We start from the raw sequence: 19986 nt of genomic DNA on the forward strand, positions 1-19986 counted from the left end.
ATATATTCTTTTGATAAGAATATTCAAGAAAAAAACATTTAAAACATGGACTATCAAATAACTGTGGGACTTCAACGTTTTTTGTTTTAACCGCCCGGCCCGCGCCCTAATTACTCCTCAGACTTTAGTTTAAAAGTCATGTGGAATATTTAATAAAAAACAATGTATTTATAAAATTTTCTTCAGGCAAAAATATTAAATTACGTGCCATTAATAAAAACATCAATTATTTATGAAAATAACAAGTAATATAAATTTAATAACATGATATAAATAGCAATAAAACAGTAATTGAAAGTAAAAAGTATGAGAAAAAAAGCAAAGTAAAATAATGAAATTAACGTCAAAAGAAATGACATAATGGTTAAGTATGGTTGATTATGACAATAAAACTTATACCCGTATGCAGAGACAAACCTTAAGGTGAGGAAAGTACATTCTATTGTCTTCACCTTCGGGTTATTCTCTGCATTTGAAATTAGAATGTACTTTCCTCACCTTAAGTTTTGTCTCTGCATACGGGTATTAAGCTTGTGCAAAATCCCTCGCTGCGTCAGAAGTAGTTTGTTATAAAAATTGTGGAATTTATTCGGTATCCACTGCTTTAATACCAGCAAACCGTTGAATTTTGTTAAAAGCACGAGTATTATTACTGCACTACTGGTGATTTAGAACAAGCTATTTCAGTAGTGGTATACCGGAGGACTCCAATGTTTTTAGCATTAATAGAATCTGAATATATGAACAAATTGACATTCATCACTCAGTTTTGCGAAAAATGTGACTTCAGACCTTTCAGCTTTAAGGTACAGATATATCATTTATTTATTTTACTAAATGTGAGATCAATGTGAGCTGAGATATTCTGAATCAGGTATAAGAATTCGTGTATCTGGGAAGTATGTTTACGAGGGATGGAAAGACCGAGAAAGATATTGAAAGGAGGGTGAGTGCCGGGAACAGGGTGAACGGTGCACTTAAATCTACTTTGGCAAACAAATGTTTATCGCAGGAGGCTAAACTAGCAGTTCACAGCGGAGTTCTAGTGCCAACTCTAATGAGGAGCGAAGTATGGAATTGAAAAAAATGATGATGAAAGTAGATTGAATGCTGTCGAAATGCGATCCCTCTGGTGAATGTGTGGTAAAACGATGTATGATAGGTGCACAAATGTCGAGATCCGTGAAGTGTGTAAGGCTGAGACATACATTATCGACAGAATCAAGAAAGGGGTGCTGCGTTGGTGTGGACATGTAGAGCGAATAGATAGCGAAAGAACGGCGATGCGAATGTTGATGGATGTAGAAAACGAAGGAGACCGAGAAAGACATGGCACGATCAAGTCCATCAAATACTTGAAGATGGACATGTCAAAAGTAGGAATAATCGATAGATATCAATAGAGGAAGCGAGGTCTGTATGCCAAGATAGAGTGATATGGCGTTCTATCCTCTCTGCCTACCCCTACGGGGAAACGGGGTGATGGTTTGTCTTTTTGTTTTGTTTTTCATAGTCCGGGCTCTTAATTACTTATGTTCACCAGTACTTGAAACAAGAGTAATAACTATTTATGATTAAAATATTATTTATTTTTGCATTTTTACCACATCTTTTTCATGTGTTAAATTGATTCACGCACAACTAGTGTAATTACGATCCTTTTCTTGCCTATCTATTTTTCTGATAATGATCATTATTATATCCCACACTTTTCTCTCCTTTGTCCAAACAGCATAATAACATCCGCCTTTTGTCATCGCCATATTTAGGATTATTTTTCCTTTATCATCCGCACGCCTCGCCATTCTAGAAAATTGTTATTGAGAATTTCGAGTCATTCGCGAATGACAGCAGATTCCACAATCATTAAGGCGGTAATTAGATCAGTTTATTATTGTTAATGGAAATATTTTTAAATATTCGTTACTGGTCAATAAATAATTAATGTCTGCCAGACTATGATTTCGACACTTAGAACTTTACTTTTGTATTGCGGAATAGTTACAACAGCTGAAAAACTGCTATCCAAGAATAACCATTGTGTACTAAGCTTTTTACCCAGTACACAAAAAAATAATTTAATGGAAAAAAAATTAAGTACGCATATTTTTATATCTCACATACACAACATTAAACGGTAAGAAAGGTAAAATACTTAAATTCGTGATAATTATTTGACTTGGAAAGGTTTTATGCGAAAGGAGGTGTTTTGGCTTTGAAAAGTTTTATATTAAAGATGGTATTTTTTTTCCATACATTTTTTGTTAGATCACCAGAATATTCTAAAATCTCAACTCGAAATACTTGCGATGATATTTGTTTTTAAACCCCATATACATTTTCTCCACTAAGCAATGTAGGTTTTAACCATTAACTCAAATGTACCCATAAATAACTTTGTTTTTTTTTAATAATATTTTGCGATAGTGATAAGTAAAAGATCGAATATTTATGAAGATTATCTTCCCCTTTCTTTTTTAATCTTGATCATCCGAATTTGTTCTGGCTTGCTGAATGGCAGTACGGTTGAAATACTGTATATTTGTTTGATTAAATTAATTAATTGTATTTAATATTTTTGTTAATAACAACATGTAGATGACTAATAATTACAACTAAATTCTGAAATAACGTAATAGTTTTTTTTTTAAATAACAAATGAGTCCTCTAGAATCAAAAACAGCAATTTGACGATTTTACGCCAATCGAGTTATAGGTGGGGCAACATTGCCCTATTTAAATAGTTTTAGCTTATTTAGTAACATCCTATTAAAAAAATAATTTGCAATGGAAAATCAGATTTTAAAAACCTTATTATTATCAAATGCAGCAATCTGCGAACATTGAGTTTTAAAAATATCAATCTGTGAGTCTCAGCCAATCAGAAGCTATCATTTGGTCACTCGTCAAAATGTCATCCCCATAGGATTTGTTGGGAATTGTCTGCGTGTATTTTGTTAATTTTTTAGAAAATTAATTATTAAAAATAAGCTTAAAGGTGAAAAAACTGAACATGAAAGTCAATCCCGCACGAATTCAAGAAAAAATAATAAGAGATCTTGCAAATTAGAAAGTAAATATTGCCAAAAATGTGATGTTAGAAATGTCAATTTTATACCTCAGGGTTGTCACAATAGTGGCGACTGCAGGAGAGAAAATGTGTATTTTTCGGTTATTCATGAACGGAAAGTTTCGTTTACCTTTTGAGACCCGAGAAGATACTTAGCCTTTCGCACATGTTTTTTTTTACTAACTATCATCGGAGACTTAAAAATAAGACACTTGTGTTTTTTATTTTTTATTCAATTTTACGATTTTATTTTTTATCTCGAAGGGATTAATGTTATCACTTGTGTTTCTATCACTTGATTATTTTGCTTTATAAATATAATATAATTATATTTTTATTCTGAATGTTAAGACTACAAACATATTTTTTTTGTCTAAGTGGGTACTTTTTACACTCTTTTTGTATTGACGAATTTCTGAACACTTAATTCTTCTAAATTATAAAAGTTGCTTTGAAAGAATATAATGCTATGTGTAAATAATTATTCCCAGTTATCAATTACTTTTCTTCTTAAAAACTTATTTATAAAAGAAAATTTGAAATATGAAAGTGCTTAAATCAACAACAAAAGACAAAAGCACTTTTTTTCCAATTTTAAAGCAATATCATCAACAGTTCTGATAAAACTTTTTGGTCTTTTTTTAAGATATTTTTCAAAAAGCTTGCCAACTAGAGAGGTGAAATATATTACAAAAGTGACATGGGCACTCTTTTAAATATTTTTAGACCACGAAAAACAGTTAACATAATAAATCCTAGCACAGTTGCGGTTAAAAAAAAAAATATTTAATAAACGTCATTTGACGTAAATACGAGTCTTATAATTCTTTCAACTGTATTAATAACTAAATAAAAATAATACAATAATAAGTAATAAATATTTAAAGTAAAAAAAAATTTCATGTTTTAATTTATACAACCCTATTAAATTCGAACTTGGTAATAATCAAAAACAGCAATCTTTGAACATGATAAGAAACAAAAGCAGCAATCTAACATTCGGTTAGAATCATTTTTCAGTCAAGTTAGGAATTTAGTATCAATAACAGCAATCTGAATAAATCAATAATTAATTATTGTTTTAATTTAAACTGAATATATTCGAGGATGAATAGAATATATTTAGAAAGCTCTAACTAATGTTCAATACACATGCAATCATTTTACTAACTGATTAAAGCGTAAAACATTTTTTCTTGTTTACCGCAAATTAGCAAAAAGTCAGATTGCTGGTTTTGATTTTATACAACTCAAATTTAAACTAAATTTGTTGCAACAGAGAGGGTTGGGAATAAGTGCATATACATATGTATATGCACTTATTTATAAAAAATGTTTTATATACCTTCATGTATTTTTAAAAAATATATTTGTATTCCGTACTTAAATTATTATTATTGTAATCCTACAGCAAAGCACAAGAGGTTGCTTCTTTTTTTGTGTGGCATTTCGTTTCGTTTTTTGTTTCTGTACTTTTGCTTTATTATGTATTTCTTTTTGTCAACATGTTGAAACTTTATATTATATTAAATAAAAAATATAAGAAAATATTGTTCAGTTAAATAATATCTTTCAACAAGGTTTCAGTATGTCCAAATGCTTGCAGACTGGCTGGTTTTCCTCCCTAGGGAGTTATTCATATTTAAATTTATTTCAGCTGAGAGGGAAAACATTATAGGCATTTACAGGGCTAATGATCTGTCATTGGCTGGTTTAAGTGGCCACTTTTAGACTTCCATATTCCCTTCTCAAAAATGTTATCCCTCTCTGTTGAAATAAATTTAAATAATATCTTTATTTCAATTTGTATGTAACTACTATTCAAATATTTAGAATATGTATTAATTATATCTTTATTTTAATTTGGTATGTAACTATAAACATAAATATTTGATTATATAAATCAAAAAAGTAAATGAATATCTAATAAGAAGTTGGTATAATTTATACTGAGTAACTTACTTATATATAAGAGTACATGAAAGCCTGGTTACATTTCAAATTCTCGAAGACTATTATATTATTGTTTCATAAATTACTAATACACGAATAAAGGTAAAATTATTACGTTCGTGTTAAATATTTAAACCCCGTAACCATGTTTTCAAATGTAGCTCCAATTTACACGAGTATACGCTACTCGCACGTGGTGTATGGCCGTGTTTTCCCTTGAAACTAGCTATCCCGAATATACGCACATAAAATCGACCGTGAAACCGCGAAGTAGGTAAACAGCGTGCAAAAACAGCAAGAAACGCTGTTGTTTTAGAAAGGGAAGTTCGTGAACTCCGGTTATTGATTGGCTCCGGTAATTTGACAATGAGATTGGAAAATAAAGGACGGCTGTGTTTTTCCTTGAGCTTCGGAGTATGTGCTTAGGCGCGCCGCGTCGGGCCACAAAGGGCCGAAGGAACCATCTGCCACTCGGAAGCTGAAAGGAAGATTGATTACGCCGTGTTATTGCTGAGAAACGCTAAAGGAATATTAATAAGTGCACCGCCTATCAGCTATACATAGCGCTCGGCGACCTATTGATTCTACCTCATTAACTAGACAGAGGCATTAAAAAATTTTAAACTGCCCCGGACTAAAAACGGTTTAGGTAAAATTCAAATATTAGGTGTCAAAATAAGTTGTGTCTTTTTCCAAATTTAAAAATGAGCACCTTAAGTAAAACAAAATGAAAAATTTTCTGATCTGCGTGCTGCTTTTACGTTACAAATATTATTGTATTTGATTACAAGCCTTCAGAATGGAATGTCAAGTAGGCGAAAGTGAACATTTTCGACACCTCTTTCTGTTCGCGTTCAATCGAGGGAATAAAGCTGCCAATCTGCTTGTGATAATTAGGCAATGTACAGTGAAGATGCTGTGAATTTATTTATTCATTTGGGAAAAAAACAACAGTTTTTACATATATATATTGCATATAAAAAATAAGAATATATATAAACTAAAATTGTGAAAACAGTAACTATAAATTTTCCACCGTGATGTATGCTATTGATTAAGGACATTATAGGTATCAAAATAAAAGCAATTTAAAAATTGAGAAATGTTAGGCACTTAGAAGTTGCAAAAAAATTTACATGTGTATGTATATACATATATATAAAATAATAAAAATAAAGTAAATAAAAATAAAATAAATTTAAATTTAAATAACACAAAGGTACAAAATATAATAATGAACATACACACATAATTACTGACATCCTATAATTAAGCGGGTGTACTGTCTATAAGGAATCTTCTATATTTCAAATATGTAGGAGAGATGAAAAATGTCCGCGTGACCGGAGAGAACAGTATTATAATAATGACATGCTCTAAAGAAAATGTCATTTTTCCTTGAATTAGTCTTAGGTACTGGCAAATGAAATGTAGTATGGAGCCTTGTTCTGTTGGGTACAAGGTATTCTAAAGAACTTGTAAGTAAAGGGCAGTCTATGACGTAGTTAACTTGTTTAGTTTTAACAATTATCGACTAATTTGTTGTAAAATAATAAAGGAGAATACGTTATTGACTAATTTGTTGTAACTTTTTTGCTATTGTGTTCTTTTGTTCTCTTCATTTGGAAAAAAACACAATTTATGGTAACACCCAACACTTCAATTTTGTGTAAATTATTAGAAGATATATAGAAAATTCTCATATAAAATAACCTACATACACAGAATTAGAATAGTCCAAAAACCGCAAATGCGGATCAAACTTAATCCGACTAAACTACTCACAAATGAGTAGTTTTACGTTTTGGCCATTAGGTACTCTGTTGACGCCGCGCGCCGCCGGCGTCGCTTAGTACGCAACTGCCGATTTACTCTCAGTTATGCCGTGTTGTGTCGTTCGCAAGTGTCAAAATACTGCTGGAATTAAAACGGAATACGGTGGGATTACATTTCATGTGTAAGAAACGAATTCACAGGTAATATTATTTAAGAATTCGATTATTTTACCATCTGTCAGATTGTTGAAAAAAAAGTAAGTAGACATTTTGTTAGTATTGCCAGGTTAGTCTAATGTTTTACCCGACTTTCTATTTGATTAATAAGCCTTAGTGTAAAAAAATCTAAACTTTCAGGTTCTTTATAGACCTGGGCTTAGAGGGCGAGAACTATTCACGGGGACCCGTCACAATAGATCTTCACAGGTCGCAGTGACGGCAGGAGCTCGAATAGCACTGACCCCCACCTATAAAAATAAGAATAGTTTAATTTTAAACGGTATTAATTTTCTTAATTTCTAAATGATTGTTTAATTATTTTATTTACGATTGCCTAATAATGAAGAATGAAAAGTGTCTGAAAGAATTTAAAAATAAATGTATAAGTTACTGTAAGGAAATGTAAATATACATAGATGATGTAAATGTACATAATAGTTTATATTAGTTTTAATATAAAGTAGCTTAAGAAAAAAAAAAAAAAAAAAAAAAAAAAAAAAAAAAGTACCTGTTTTTTTATAGCCCAGTCAGTAAAATATTTTTTGCTGTAAAATATAAATATAATATAATATAACACAAAATTATCTTATATTTTTTTATATTGTTCACGGTCTGGCAACATTGCGGGGCTACTTCACGCATGCGTGCAGGCGGGATGTCAGGTAGAGGGGGAACTTTTGGACACAGTACAATGTATACAAACTTAGTTCCACGCGCCTTCTAGTATATTATTATTCTATGCCTACATACGTTCTTCTTTTCTTCTGTTGCTTGAGTGCATGTTGTATAGTGCAAATTATTATAATGTTTCCTATATGTAGGTATTTGGGTTTTGTGTCGTTGTTTGATTTGTTTGTATTACTACGTTTTTCTTCCTTTCCGAGGCGGGATCTGGAGCGTGCGGCCGCGGTCTCAATTTGGAACTAACACTGTATTTCTTCACTGTCATACTGGGAAATTAGAAAAAGGTGATTGTGCTGACCATGTGTATTTGATTGATCACAAATTGACAATACTGCAGTGAGGGGTGCAATGAAAGCTTTTAAAGTTTTTTTGTTTTGTTATTTTCGCGGTTTGATTGGATAGAAATATTACATTTTCAAAAATATTAAATTTTCGCTTTATTAGTTTTTTTAAAATCAATGGTGATATGCGAAACTGAAGAAAGACACAAGTCTTTATGAACAGTTTCGGGAAAGGGGTGGATGCTTTCATTTTATGCTTACATACTATTCTGTCTGTATCCGGCGGATGGAGAATACAGTTATGTGTGTGAAATAGAACCAGAACCCCAGACGAATGTTTTCGACTCTCAGGTAAAAAAGGGAAATCGAATGGGAAAAATCCGCCGAGTAGAGTCGTGGTTGGCGTGTTCGTATACCACGCTCGAGGTACTGGGTTCGATTCCCGGGATATAAAATGCAAAACATGTTTGTTTATTAGGTGGCTTTACTCTGAAATATTTAACTGTCCCTGGACTGGCACCTGCAGCGCAAGACTGATCACCTTACCTTCCTGTAACACATGATCGAGATACACTGCGTGTACTTTTCCAATACGTTGCCCTTTGCGCCATCAGGTTTGGATTAAGGTTTGATGATTCTGCTGTACAACTATCTTTAAAATAACTTACTTAATCTAGTCTAGTCTTTCTTAGTCTGGTCTAGTATCCCACGGTACCCATATCGGCTTATTAAAAGTGACAACAATATTGAATAATAATAAACAAATAATTACCTGTATGAACAACGTATAATAATTCATACAGGCAATTATTCGGACTGCCTAGGTATTGCAGTGCCTCCGAAATGTTTACAATTGGATGGGTAAACACCTTCGCTGCCCTACTTCGCCAAAGAGCCTGGAGCCTATGGGAACGCCTGAAAAGCTCTAATAACGCGCTTCTCCAAGCCACTGCAGGGTGGATCCATTTACCGTTGTTCGAGCGATGGCGGGATATGCTAAGACCACCATAAGTACTGCAAATATAACATTTTGTTTTATGTGTATGTTTAAATGGTAGAATTGGCTCTGCACTATGTAGCCATTTTACTGGAATAAAAAAATGAAAAAATGTTCCGCCTAGCAATTTTTTCTTTAATTACATTTTCGTTAATTTTTTAATCGTTCTGAGGTAGCCAATTTTTTTAAAAAAAGTTTTAAAATACAAAAAAGAAATAAGTCATTATGAAGTTAAATTAAATTCTGGCATTACTGTCAGTTTTGTATCCGAACGGCTAGATGCAGAGATAATGTGGCTAGATGCTACCCTTTTAACATATAGTGGCGGCTAGTCGTAAAAACATTGCGAAAAATAAATTTAGTTATTACATTTTTTCCTATAAGAGCTAGGATCATTCTGATATTCTTTCTTAAAAAAAACATAACAAAATCAGTTCAATTTTGGGGTGCGGAAATGGAGAATGCGAGAGCTCGATTTTTTCGATTTCAGTTAGGCATACTCAAACCGATGGGCAGTTGTCTTTTTTGAACAGTATCGGGGAGGCGTCTGCGAGAGTGGCAAAAAAACTAGGTTCAGGCGTCACGCGTCGTAATATAAATGTCGCTGCCAGATAGTTAAATCACCCACTCAATTGGGCAGCTAGACTGTTCGTTAAATGCCGGCATTAAAATAAATGGCTAGGCCGTTCGTTGGCTAAATTAAGATAGCTCGACGTTCAACGTGTTGGCTGGTTGGATAGGTAGGGTTAAGTGTAATAAAAATAAAAAATGTTATTTACTTAACTTATTCAATTAAGTTAAGGATTACGTTAAGTATAAAAATGTTTTTTTTTTTCATTATTGAACCTAACCCAACCTATCACCTAACCTAAATTTATATAACAAAATAAATATAAAAAATAAAACAATTATTATTGTTGTATTAAAATTAAAGAGAGTAAAGCGACGTTCAGCCCTTTCGTCAAACGTTGCTTTGAACATTTTGGCTAAAGCTAGGGTTTCCTAGGACAGCGGTGCCCGTATTTTAACGGCCGTAGTGAACGGTGATGCAGTGGACAGCCGTCGTAACGGTGACTAGAGTGTGGTTTTCTAGGAAAACGGTGTTATCAACAACATTTAACACCGTTTTCCTAAGAAACCACTCTCTAGTCGACGTTACGACGGCTGTCTACTGCATCACCGTTCACTACGGCCGTTAAAATACGGGCACCGCTGTCCTAGAAAACCCTAGCTTAAGCAAACATAGAAAGGATTGAAAATGTTTAAAATACCCAGATTATAAAAACAATAAAACGCTTTGCACTTACAGTCAATCTACGCACTTACACAATGCACTTACACTATATCTGAATTATGCTATTTATATAAATTATTAAATAATAATAATAATATAATAAAGTAGACTCTTTTGACCTGCTCTCCAAAATTAATCTTAATGTCCCCTTTTGCGTGACAAGAAATAAGTATTTATTCCATCTGCCAATATGTAGCACTAACTATGCACAACACTCTTTCCTCTATCGTTCTTGCTCCAACTATAATGCTTTTTTTTCATATATTGATGTATTTAACACGCCCCTTAATTTATTTATTTTTAAATTAAGACTCGTTATTTATGGCTGCGATACGATCCCACTTGCTATTTAATGATGCGCACACTTACACACACCTGAACACTCAATCGCACATAAATACACACAAACATATCTCTACACTTACTCTCATACGAATACACATAAACACACCCTTTTGTTTTACCACTATTTTTTTTTTTTTTCAAAAGGGAATATTTGCGTTCTTATAATTTTCCCAAATATTTCATTTTGAGGGCCATTTTCAATGAGTTGTAAATAACTCACTATTAGAAAATGGAATCAAGTTGGGGTAAAGTGGGATTCGAACCACAGACCTTTGGTCCGTGAGTCCGAGACACTAGCCACAGGACCACAACCCGATTTAATATATATACTTTTTATTTAGAAACTTCGCTGGTCTGAGTTTAATCCGCACTTTTTTTATGTTATTTTATCATTGTTGACTGTTTGTTTCTGTAAAATAAATTAATAAATAAGCGTCTGTTAGCCATTAAATTAAATTCCGGTATTTAATTCAACAGAGTAGCCGCCCAATCGAGTGGCTGATTTAACTATTTGACGGGGATATAAATAAAAATGACGTCATGTAAATGCCTAATGTAAACTGTTTTTAGCAAGTTTGGCCAATGGCCGCTCTATGCTTACGTGCAATATTTACACTGGGCATAAAAATACAATCTGATCCGACCTTCTAATATTTTTATTGAATTTGAATTTTGGACCTCATTAAAACTCAACACGAAGTTAACTGTCGTGTGCAAATATGTACATACTTTAAAGGTATTTTTAAAATTAATTTCTGTTCATTTATTTCTATAGAAAATAGAAAATCATATTCGATCCTATGGAGCTAACTCTGAAATTTATCGCTGTATTTCAAGACTGGAATTTATTTGAAACGCTAAATCTCACTTTATTTAATAAAACGTCGAGTTTCCTGTAAACACATTAATCTTTTGTGCGTAAATTGTGTGGTTAGTAATCGTTGGGTGCCTTCCGTCTGTAATTATGCTTCAAAACAATCAAACAGGTACAAGAAGCAATAAGTATAATCTAGAACCCCTACTTTTTGTGTTCAATACACGTTTAATCAATCACAAACGCTTTTTTAATTTTACGTAAGAACTTTCTTTAGTTAAAACTACAAGGACAAATAGTATAAGTGTAAATAAATTAAATACGTAGTGTAAATTAAATACGTAGTCAACAATATTTTGAGTTTGTCCAAATTTTCGTAGACAAGGATTGGATTCAACTCCCTGGGGAGCTGTTTATATTATTAACATATTACAACAGAGATGTAGAACATTTAAAAGAAGGTAATATAAAAGTCTAGGCATTTACAGGGCTGTCAATGGCTGATTTAAGTGGCCACTTTACACACTGCGTAACATTCATCATTCTGCCATATTCGGACATCTATATTCCTTTAATTCTTTCATCTCACAAACATCAACAGATAAGAAAGAATATCAGAATAGTCCTAGCTCTGGTAGGAAAAAAGAAAAACTAAATTTATTTTTCGCAATGTTTTTGCGACTGCTATATGTCGAAAGGGTAGCATCTAGCCACATTATCTCTGCATCTAGCCGTTCGGATACAAAACTGACAGTTATGCCAGAGTTTAATTTGACTTCATATTTACTTATTTCTTTACGTAAGAACTTACTTTAGTTTCGTTATTACGATTGTGAAAAACTACAAGGACAAATAGTAAAGGTGTACATAAATTAAATATATAGTGTAAATTAAATACCGAGTCAACAATATTTTGAGTTTGTCCAAATTTTTGTAGACAAGGACTGGGTTCAACTCCCAGGAGAGCTGTTTATATTAACATATTACAACAGAGATGAAGAACATTTAAGAGAAGGTAATATAGAAGTCTAGGCATCTACAGGGCTTATTACCTGTCAATGGCTTTATTAAGTGGCCATTTTACACACTGTGTAATATTTACCATTCTGCCCATATTCGAACACCTATATTCCTTAAATTCTTTCTTCTGTTGATGTTTGTGAGATGAAAGAATTGAAGGAATATAGATGTTCGAATATGGGCAGAATGGTGAATTTTACAGAGTGTGTAAAATGGCCACTTAAACCAGCCATTGACAGGTCATAAGCTCTGTAAATACCTAGACTTATATATTACCTTCTCTTAAATACGTAGTGTTTAAAACATTCTGAACATTTTGTTAAGTATCCTGTATATTAAGTCTTCTTTGTTTATTCTCACATGTAAAAATATTTTTTTAAAGTATATTGTTAAGTGTCCTTGGCACGGGTGACCCCAGTGAGGTAACATTATTTCATCGTTGATCTTTGTTCATAATAGAAAAAAATATAAATAAATAATTTGAAACGAGTGACAGCAAATTTATGAGTGATAAATCTTAGAAATATAGGTAAGTTATATATCTTCAGTATCAAGATTTTCGTTTTACTAAAAAACGTGTTACGATATATATTATAAAAATAATAAGGCGGCCTCCGTGGTGTAGTCAAGACGCTTGACTCACACGCGGAAGGTTCCAGGCTCGATTCCCGTTGAGAACACAAAAATTAAATGAGATTTTTCTCAAGCCTGGGTGTTCTGTGATGTAACTCACAACTGTAATTCGGCTCCCTGGCCTGTTGTGGTGCAAAAAAAAGTCCTTTTCGCCACCTAATGGTGCAAAGACCACTGCACTGGTACTCCAAATGCAGCGTATCTTGATTATTTTTTTCATATGGAGGTAAGATTATAAGTCTTACGCTTCAGGGGTGCTATTCTGAATCTACTCTTATCTCTCGTGGGGTATTTGTAGATTTTTATTTTTTGCACGCGAATACACTTTGCTTCATATACGGCCACACTGGTGACAAAATGTGAAATGAATACGAACACGTGAAACCAAACATGATGATTTTCTATTATTTATGTTCAAAGCATTAACTTTGTAGTCAAACATTTTAATGAATGTTAGTAAATATAAGCATTTACCCAGTTACCGACTTTCAATGGCTATCGGTTTCGAGACGTACCCGTCTCTTCGTCAGGACACTCACTATACCAACATTCAAATACAAAAATACATTTTTACATTTTCCATCACATAGAAAGTATTTACGAAAAATACATAAATTACACGCAGAGTTAAAACAATGCAAACACCACCATGTCCAAACATGCACTAAAATTGGGTCAATATTTTTTAGCGATAAATTGAAGAATGTGAGGGGGTGGAGGTTAGGAAGGGGAGGGGCTAATAGGTTGAACGTTATATGATTGGTTAATTTTTAAATCAATAAGTGGACTATATTGCTTTCAATATAGCCCACTTTTGATAATTGATTATTTATGAAGGGAATATTTTATTTTGCCTTTTTAATGTGAAACACCTCAATGTTATTAAATTACCTCTGTTGTTATGTGTTTTTTTCGTAAAGACTATGTATACTTCGGTGATGGTAAATGTGAAATAAGTATTTTAGTATTCGCATGTTAGTGTAGTGAGTCTCCTGGCGAAGGGACGAGTACGTCTCGAAACCGGTATACATAAAAAGTCGGTAAGTGGTAAAATACTAATACTAACTTACATTAATTATGATGATTTTCATTTAGAACATTATTGCGACTTTAAGCATTACCCCAAAACACTTCATTAGATTGAATTCTATGCAATGGATATCGCAAATCCGTCTAGCTTCTTGACTCTATATTCTGCCTCTTTTGGGTTTCTCTGCGATTGCCTTTAGTACTTTCATCTCTGACGTTCTGAGCAGTTATTTGGTTTTTCTATTTAGTTTTTCTACTTGGTTTTTCGTATTTTTTATTTTCTCTCTATCTATCCTCGCCTCTGTTGCATACACCATGATTTGGTCTGACACACGTTTTGTATATCCGAATTATGTTTCCAATATTCATGTGTTCATTGTACTATACGACATTTCTTAGGCATCTAGATGTTTACTAACTGAGATGGATATGTTCTCATCATCACCATGGCAGCATCATCTGCATGGCATGTGATGTTAATGACCTTATCCATCTTAGTGGATTCAGTACTTTTTTTTATTCTTAAAAGCGTTTTTTATGTATATTTATTCTACTTGTGTAAAAAAGGGTTTTAGGCGTACATATTGTTGTTGTATATTTAGTTATAAATGTGCTAAACTTGATTGTTTTTTTGTTGTTGTCAATATGTGTTATTTTCTAAATGCTAATATTATTTACGTCCCGAATTGAGTTGTTGTAACTCCTGGGAATGTAATCCAACGTATTATACTTGTAAAATACTTTGTGTTATATGATTTATAAATAAAAAAAATAAAAAATAAATAACCAAAGTAAACAGTTTTATACATCTTTCGAGGTTTACTCATGAGTGTGAGCATATATGAAGCAATGTGTAGTCGCATGCAAAAAATAAAAATCCCTAAATTAACCCCTCACTGGGGGGAAAGAAGATTCAGAATACAACCCCAGGTGCCAGTGCAGGAACTGTGAAATATGTTAGTGTGATATCACCTTTTTAAATAAATATTTTATATCAACCATATCGGGAATCGAACTCGTGACTTCCTGCATGGTAAGCAAATGCGCTGACCTTCAAACCACAAGGCGGACGGATAAATATTATATACTTTATAATTACTTTTTTCGTACCGATTTTATTTTATGTGAAATTTTCTTAGAAAATTATTTTTCGCCGCAAATAACAGTGAAAAGAAAACGTGATATAAAAAACAAAAATACAACATCGATTTAGTCCGGGAAGTGTTCTGCATGTTAGTAAGATACTATAGGTATTGATAGGTGAATATTTTTATATACGTACAAAAGGAAGCCTAAAATAGCTGTTTCATTCCGTTTTGCCTTAACGATCTCCTCTTGGCCGCTTTCGATTTAATAAATTTCATCCGGGTATTGTATAAAATTACCACCTTTGTTTTAAAGTATGAAAGAAAAATTTCAGTAGCGCTTGAGAATCTTGTGATACTTAATAAATACATATAAAACATATCGTGAATAAGTGCGTCTTAAGTGAAACTATAGACGCGTCGTCTCCGAGGGATTCTCATAAACCTAACCACAACATGGATGCTGTGTTACGCAGCCTAATAACATGTATCAAAGAAAACGGGATAATGAAATGAGTACCTAACTCCGTAAGCGTACAACTGGGAAATCTAACTGACAACAAACGCGCAGTGTCGGTGTATAAAAGGCCGCTTATACGCAGACAATACAATATTGTTTTGTCCCAGAATTCGACTATTGTAAAGTGTAAAGATCAATTTGTGGGACAAAAAATTGTCCCGAGACATCGCCACCGAGATAGACGAGCAGGCTATCTCCGCGGAACAATGATTACCCCCACCACCGCGCGCGGCCGCATTGTCCTTGTGTGAATACGTACGGACAGGACCTTGTAACAATATTGAGATGTGGCAGATATACAAAAATTCAACATAATATGTTGACGGCATAAAATTAAGAATAGTCCAGAAGGAGCGTAGAATCATATTTAAATACATCGGACTGTGCACTTTCGCCGCGGGCATTCGTGAAGTCACCGTGTAATGTTGCACGATAGGAAAAAATATAAACATAACACAAATGTAAGGTAAATAAAAGCAATCTGTTAATTTCTCTAAAATTTTATTGTGCACGCGGAAATATTGATTGACACAACAGAGTAGATAAGTAAAGGGTAATTTAATAAGAGTAATTGAATTAATGAACTTTTAACTTAAAATATAAAATAAATTTTATTTTACATAAAACGGATATTTTTATATAATGTTAAATAATAGTGGATGTTTTGAAGATAATGTCGGTCAAATGTCCACAACAGAGTTGTTTATTCCGAGATCCAATTTTCATTATTTCTCTCATTGGATGAGCAAAGAAGGGTAAAAAAATTTACTACCCTGGCAACACTAACGAAATTTCCATTTTGTTTCTTCGACATCTGACAGATGGAAAAATAATTCAATTTTTAAATAATGCATTTGTTATATACACATTCATTTGCTAATTACACATGAAATGTGATTGCATCTTGTTTCTTTAAGATCCTGGCAGTATTTCTAAACTTTAAAAGGACACAACACGGCATAGTTGAATTCAAATCAGGAGTTGCGTACTGAACGACGTCTACAAAGAAACGTAAACCTACTCATTTATGAGTAGTTGAGTCGCCTTCTATTTGAAGTGCGTATGCGTTTTCTGAACTACCTATTCTTAATTATATGGCGACGACACTTCACTTCGTATAATGGACACACTGGTGATTAAACGTCAAATGGTGTATAAAACTACTTCAAAAACGGAAATAAAACTAATACGGTTTGGTTTGGAGGAATTCAGTATTATGACGAGAAGTAATTTTGCCTGAGTTCGATGGGGATCATGTTAGGATCTGTGTTAGGATTTTGCCAGTACTGTCTTGATAATTTGATGTTCCTCTGTGATTTGGTATAGATACGAATTGTTTTTCTTCGGTTGCTTGAGTGCATGTTGTATATTGCAAATTATTCTAATGTTTTCTATTTGTAGGTATTTGGGTTTTGTGTCGTTGTTTGATTTGTTTGTATTACTACGTTTTTCTTCCTTTCCGAGGCGGGATCTGGAGCGTGCGGCCGCGGTCTCAATTTGGAACTAACACTGTTTTCCTTTACTGTCATACTGGGAAATTAGAAAAGGGTGATTGTGCTGACCATGTATATTTGATTGATCAAAAATTGACAATACTGTAGTGAGGGGTACAATAAAAGCTTTTAAAGTTTCTTTGTTTTGTTATTTCCGCGGTTTGATTATAAAAAAATATTAAATTTTCGCTTAGTTAGTTTTTAAAAAATTGATATTTATATGCGAAACTGAAGAAAGACTCAAATCTTTATGAACAGTTTCGGGAAAGGGGTGGATGCTTTCATTTGTAATACGGCTTGGTCAATTCAACCTAATTAAGTGTTTTGGGTAATGCTTAAGGTCGCAATAGTGTTCTAAGTGAAAATCATTATGTTTGATTTCACGTGTTCATATTTTTTGACGTTTAATCATCAGTCATCAGTGTGGCCATATATGAATAAAAAATTAGTGGCACGGAAAAAATAAATATTCCCAAATTAACCACTCCCTAGTCTAGGGGATAGAGAAGATTCATAATTGCACCCCTTTTTTATCTGCTGTCTTCGGCCGTACGATATTCAAATATGACAAGTATTTTTGAAAAACGAAAAAGATTATGACACAGAAAATTTCATTCTACAAAATCGGTTCAGTTTTGAGGTGCGGAAAACGGGTCAACGATACGTCGATTTTAGTTAGGCATAATCAGACCGACGCGCAATTGTCTTTTTTACACAGTGGGGAGGCGTTTTCGGGAAAGTGACAAATACATATTCACCAAAATTGTCTCCATATTTGCAAGCGTGTGGATGCTTATGTTAGCAGCTTGTGGCACGAGTGTGGAGACAGCATAAAAAAGAATGGAAAACCCAGCATTGCCAACTCTTTTGATTTTGGGAGCAATCTACCGAATTTGATAGTAATTCTACAGATTTTTAGAGCAGTGCGGCAAATCATAGCTGCCCCCCTCCCCCCTACCCATAAGAATTAAAAAATGTATCACTGTTTCTTAAATAACAGTTTTTGGCAGCGTACCTCATCAAAAGTAATAGTATACGATTAACTTACTATACCCCCACCACAGCCGTGTATCCAGTTTCTTGGCTACTTCGAGAGCAGGAAAATTATTTCTTAGTCGCGTAAGTAACAGACAATTTCTCCACATATAAGGAATATTATGTAAGAAGTAATAATAAGTGGATGAAATAAAATACCTCGGGGTTTCAAACACATTTCCGTTACATAACAAAAAATCTCATTTAAAGGTAGATTAATAAATATGATAGATAGAAACACGAGTATTCTTATACGTATATCATAATCGTCGTTTCCCTATCCACACCCAGTGATGCATAGAGCAGTGAATTTTTACTCCAGTTACAGTGCATATGGATCCGTTTTGTTACATGGAAGGTAAGGTTATCAGTCAATTACGAGAAAAAATTACAGTCCAAACTAGTATGAAAAAACACTAAAATGATACCGTACAAAACTCTGACTAAACCAACCCTGACATATGCCTCCGAAACCTGGGTTATGACAAAGAATGTTAAGGGAACCATTGCAGCTTTCGAAAGAAGAATCCTCAGAGTTATCTATGGCCCTGTGAGAGCAAACAACCATTGGCACCTTCGCTACAATAGAGAGCTATACGAAATCTACGGAACGCCCGATGTTATCAACTCCGCCAAGGTAGGGCGCTTGAGATGGGCTGGCCATATAATTAGAATGGAAGATGAAAACCCCATAAAACGCCTAACTCTCTCTGTGCCACAAGGACGAAGAAGACCAGGATGGCCCAAAATGTGATAGATGGACAGTATCAGTGCAGACATGATGGAAGTGAGGAACTGGAGAGGAAGGGCAACAGACCGACAAGAGTGGAGGAGACTCCTGGATTCAGCCAAGGCCCACCCAGGGCGGTCGAGCTTATGATGATGATGATGAAGGTTATCAGTCTTACGCTTTAAGTGCCGCCAGTCCAGGAACAATGAAATATTACAGTGAAAGCACTCCCTTTGAAAAACATTATTTGTTTGTAAATAAACAAGTTAGTTTTTAAAACGTCGTTCATAAACAGCAATTTCAATTTAATTTGACTCCACTGCGTTCATTATCCCTTTTACTGTGAATTTGGCAAATTGTATGGAAGGCTTATATTCGAAGCACGTGTCCAAGCCACGTCGCACCCTCAAAATGCTTGCTATAGGTAACTGCTACGTCCATTTCTCGGACTTCAATGATAGCTATTTAAACCACCTTGTGCCTTATGTTCTCTTCAAGCACTTAATCTCAAAACTTAAGCCCTACGGGAAGTTGGATACAAAAAATGTTTCTTTGCGCGCAGTAAAAATTAGAACATTAAATTGTGTGGCTAAGTTTTTTAAAAATGTAGAAAAAATAAATAAAAAGGCACTACTTTGAACGACGTCACTGGTTCATATGAACCAACTAATGATATGAGAGCTGTGAAGGATATCCGGATTGCTTACCGTAAACGAACCAATCGGAAAAACTGACAGAGAAGAAACTCTGACATCACACATGGAGTTATTTATACAAAACTTTAAAAAATCACAACGCCGATAATACGATGTATAAAAAAAAATTGGCTTAGTTTAATAGTCTAATGAAAAAAGACACTGAACTTCCTCATTGTAAAAAAGCATCCAGAAAGAAATTGAGCCTAAAATTTTCTTGGTTTTGTTATTTTTTTTTTGTGTTATCAAACTGTTGTGTTAACTTTTCTATTTTTCTATCCTCAAATCTTGTTTTTATTTCTCCATTATATACG

Source organism: Micrasema longulum, unplaced genomic scaffold, assembly GCF_059751315.1.
Source record: "Micrasema longulum isolate JH-2025_06_02 unplaced genomic scaffold, ASM5975131v1 h1tg003053l, whole genome shotgun sequence".
Taxonomy (NCBI): Eukaryota; Metazoa; Arthropoda; class Insecta; order Trichoptera; family Brachycentridae; genus Micrasema; species Micrasema longulum.